This window comes from Dicentrarchus labrax, unplaced genomic scaffold (genome assembly GCF_905237075.1).
Source record: "Dicentrarchus labrax unplaced genomic scaffold, dlabrax2021, whole genome shotgun sequence".
NCBI classification, from domain to species: domain Eukaryota; kingdom Metazoa; phylum Chordata; class Actinopteri; family Moronidae; genus Dicentrarchus; species Dicentrarchus labrax.
In genome coordinates, this window is record NW_026136707.1 from 25,164,775 (window position 1) to 25,169,752 (window position 4,978).

The 4,978-nt window shown below is 37.4% G+C and overlaps 1 long non-coding RNA gene across 1 annotated transcript; it reads right to left on the reverse strand.

Moving 5' to 3' along the window:
• Positions 1-232: 232 nt before the first annotated feature.
• LOC127367495 (uncharacterized) lies at positions 233-3,933 on the reverse strand. Its single transcript, XR_007885493.1, has 3 exons — positions 3,797-3,933; positions 1,501-1,630; positions 233-341 (listed from the first exon to the last, which is right to left on the reverse strand). It is a non-coding gene; the product is annotated as an uncharacterized LOC127367495 (long non-coding RNA).
• Positions 3,934-4,978: the final 1,045 nt, after the last annotated feature.

Sequence of the window (4,978 nt, forward strand, 5' to 3'; positions counted from 1 at the left end):
AGAAATAATGATATATGTAGTAGGGCTTCACCTAACAATTTATTATCGAGAAATAGTAACAAAGTAAAAAAAGGCCACGGTCTTCAAAAGGCTTGTTTTGTCCGACTAACTGTCCATAACCCAAAGATATTCCATTTTCATTGAAATACAAACTGAAAAAACCGTAAATCCTCTCAATTGAGAGGCATGTTGCAGTGAACATTGGGATTGGCTCACGCAAATCTCGTGGGAGCGGGTGGTTTTGACTTTGAACTGGGTGGGAGCAGGCGGTCAAAAAATAAACAGTGGGTCCTGGGATTCATCTCGTAGCCACTAAATGGAAACACACTCGACAAATGAAGCTGAAAAGAAGAATACATTTCATAAATAATAATTTAAAGAAGGGCAAGTCTGACATTTTCAGTTGTTACTAACAGTAAAATAACGTCAGAAATCCAGGTGCAGGGTTTTAGTCTGTTGCAGAGAATTTGGGCATTTTTACTTTATAATAAATACATTTCAGAACTGATATTTAGTAAATGTTTATTTGAATAACATATTTGCTTTCAAATGTGACTGTGACACTAAGCTTAGCTCTTGTCCATAAAACACAGAAGAATCAGCACAGTCTTCTACTACCACTACTACTACTACTACTACTATTACTATTACTACTACTATTATTATTATTATTATTATCATTATCATTATCATTATTATCATCATCATCATCATCATTAGAACCTTTCAGTCAGGGGATTGAAACACATTTTGGAGGTGTATAAATAAAGTTATTACAATACTTTGGAAACGCATGATATTCATTTCTCATCAATGAATGAGAGAAAAATATACCATTAACTCTCAAACTGATAATTCAGTCTAAACAAATTTTACTTTTCTGTTTTCCATAAAATGCCCCAATGTCAACAGAAACCATGCTGAAGAGCAATGTCCTGTCCTGTGTGTTACATCAATATCGAAGTCCACAATGTCATCAACACTCAATACAACCACATGAATGACCTCTGAAACACGAGCCAAAGACTACAATATGTCCTAGAGAGAGCAAACAATCGATTGCTAAGTTAATGTTCTGCAGATAAATGTAATATTCGGTCCATTGCTGGAAGCTTTTATAAAAACGCCCAACAACAGACTCATTTTTTATTTTAAAAAATGTTTTAATGCATAATGCAATGTTTTTGAGTTCATAAATCTTCATTTCGGGGCTTTTCCAAACAAGTATTTATATATGTGATTGTTTGTGATTAAATTAGCATATATATCTACCACCCCATGAATATTACTCTAGGTCCACCCTGGATTTTGGGCATAGTTAATTTGCCCCAGGGAAAATGTTGTAACGCATAATGTTAACATGGAACAACTGGACACCACTCACACTAACTTCTGCCAGATATAGACCTCCATCCCATCTATCTAACTGTCTGCTTGTGTCTGTTTTTGTGTGTGTGGAGGGCTCTGTTGTTTCCTGCAGGTATTACAGTATGCTTTTACCTTGCCACTCCCAGTCAGCACAGGACAACCTCATCAGCGCTCCCTGTGACTCCGGCCTCCCTGTGACTCCGGCCCAGCTGCTCCTCCATTGCTAATCGGCTCCAATTAGAGCCTGAAGTGGTTCTGACATCTAGAAGGAAGAAAAGACACAAGAAAGACTCAATGGGTACATCCCAAGTCTACTGTTTGATATTTCCTAGTTCCTCCTCGCTTTTTACATCATTTATTGTCATTTCTATGCAGTCACATTAGGCTGATAATTCCTGACCATTGGGCTTGATATAAGTTACACAATTTAAATTTCCCCCGAAACATTTAGCCTAATAATAATTTCCAATATTCAAAAGACCCCATAATTATATTCTGGGTCATTCAATAATGAATTCACAATCACAAAATTAATGAATATAGATGCAAATAATAAAGAAATAAAAACATTCTGCATTGCTTCATAAGTAATTCTCTAAAACATATTTCGTATCTCCTTCTCCTTGTTTCCTTGGATGCAATTAAGAGACACGTTGCACCCGATATGAAAGCAGTGTCTTGATATATCAGTTTATCATGTTTTTATGGGAAACATGAAAGCAAACAAATGGCTTTCTCCATCTTCAGCAAAAACTATTTGGCCAAATAGTGGTCCAATAGTCTCTTTACCTTTTTTCTTTCATTTCAGCCCGTTTTAAACAAAAGCTCCTTTGTGTTTTACCAGTCTTTTCTTTATCTGGCTTTCTAGCATTTTGCACCAGGAAGGTTTCTGTCCAATCAGCTTGTGTGAGCTCATAATCAATATCATAAACGTGCAATGTCTAGTTGACTATTGGTTTTAACTAACAATCTCTAGTTGACTAAGAAAATCTTTAGTCAGGGATAGCCCTACAAGATGCACAGAGCTTCAGACAGGACTATTGAGCAGTACTACATGTACATTTGCTTTAATGGAAATATGATAATGCTTTGATGAGTGTTGAGGGTAACAGGCCTGAAATCTTTATTACTTTTTAAAATCTTTTTTTTAAAGTAACATTGGGAGAGGCCAAACTGAGAAACACAAAACTTCCTAGACAAACTTTCCCAAGGGATCACAAAAGAGGGTAACTACAGTGCAGAGTTTGATTCCATCTTATGATAGGAGCGCACCAGGGTAATGCGGCTTGTCATCACCAAAAGGTTTTAAATAGGCTGCTAAAAATGTCTGGCCCATCTACATTTCCTGGTTTTAAAATCTGGCCCAGTTGAATTTGTAATTGAATAGCCCTTCTCTAAACCATTGTACTGGAAAACAAATCTGTCTGGGAGGTTGTTGATACAAATCACTAGACAGCTGAGAAAATTGGGTGTGAGAATAACGGCCTCTTTTCCATACTGTACATAACTAGTGCCAAAACAACAAGTGTTGTACTGGTTGTACTGTGCAGCTCCAGCAGTTGAGATGTGTTGATCAACTGTATGAATATGAGGCAGGGTATAAAAAAAAGAAGCTTTTAAAAATCTAAAGCATGACTCATGAAAGAATACATTACATTAAAAACGCATGATACCACTGTATATGCATTATACAGCAACATATAATTCTATTTTTTGGTCATAATTATGAACTCACAATGCAATACTCATAACAGTTCCTCACACTGTAAAAGATTAAACACAAAGCTTGATACAGACGTGAACTGTCTGCTGTGAGATCACATGTATGATCCCACACTCCATTTTGGGTACGGAGCATTGTTACGGAATGAGTCATTTAGCAAGGTCTAACCCCCACCAACATGGTTCTCATTACCCTCGCCATAGCCTTGAGTGTGCTGACATAAACCCCCCTGCTCCTCCCCTTTGGCAACACACAGACACAGACACACACACACAAACAGAGAGTGCTGCAGTGTGGATATTTATACCCAGGTCTGTGTTTCCCATTAGGACGGCTCTGCCTCTGTCTCTGCTCTAGCACAAAGAGCTCACTGGAGGAAAATGGAACTCTGGGTTCAGTCACCTCACAGACAGTTCCCTACAGTCCCAGCACTTGTTATGAAGCACCAATGATCAACATCATTTATTCAATAACTTTGTGTGGTGTGCAGGATAAAAGAGTTAACTTAGCTGTGTATTAATGATATAGTGTTAGATAAAAGAAAGGTAATGATAAAACAAACTGCTGTAAGTTGCATACTATGAGTATCAAGACATACTGAATTTAACAAAAACCAAATATGATTTTCAATTTCTCTAAATAGTCCTTTATTTGCAGATATTTTTAATATCTACAGTCACTGTAGGTATTTTATTATCTCCTCACCTTTTCATTATTCTCCACACGATGAGCCGGTGCCGGTCTACACTCCTAAATCTTAACAATGTGGACCAATGTGTGTCAGCAAGCTAATGGTTCATCCAACTCCTGTAGCAAGGTTGGTTCAAACCTGAGAAGGAAAACATAAACGGTATACAGGCAGTACGTTTTTAAAAGTACAAGTATAGAAAATATCTGCCAGCCCAATCAGAACCAGTCAACACAAAACAGTTCTAATAACAATATACATTACAGATACAACTGAACTGTTTACATATGAATCAGGTCAAAAGGATTTCAGGGAGAAAGAGAGAAGGCAACCATTTCAGACAGCCAACATCAGTCACTACTATTAGTGTAGTTGTTGCTACTGTTGTTGCTGTGCACCTGTCTGTCTGTCTGTCTGTCTCTCTCTCTGTCTGTCTCTCACCCCAACTGGTCGAGACGGACGACCACCCACCTAGAGCCGAAGGATCTGTCCTAGGTTTCTACCTTTTAACAAGCAGTTTTTCCTTGCCCCCGTCGCCAAGTGCTTGCTCATGGTGGTACTGTTGGGCCTCTGTAAATAATGTTATAAAGAGTTCGGTCTAGACCTGCTCTATTTGAAAAGTGTCCTGAGATAACTTCTGTTATGAACTGGCGCTATACAAATAAAATTGAATTGAATTGAATTGAATTATTTCAGACAACTCAAAAGTGGAAATGGGCCAATCAAACCAAAAAACTTTATTTATCTTAGGAACTCCATTTGTGTAAAGGCATCAGTACATATACAACACATAACCAGACAGACAAATGTTTAAAATGCTACCACCAGTAGTGTTGCTATTGACCTGCAACAAAATGGAAGGGTTAAAGCAAGTAATTACAAGTAATTCTTATGGATAATGGGATCTGTACTGACACAAGTAGAGCACTGAGGACCAATACAGTACTGTAACACCATATTTGATAAACTCTCTTTCTCACTGCCCTTTACAGTATTTCACTGTTGCTTTCAATATGCAAAACTCTTCATGTAAAGAGCAAAACTGACTGACATTAAATTCTTCCCATTAAATACAAAATGCTGTCCTTTCATAAGAAGATATGCTCAGAATACACACCTCATATAACTAAACATACAGGCCACTAAACCACTGAAATACAACACTTATTCCAACATTTCTGAGGTAAACAGCATTGAAA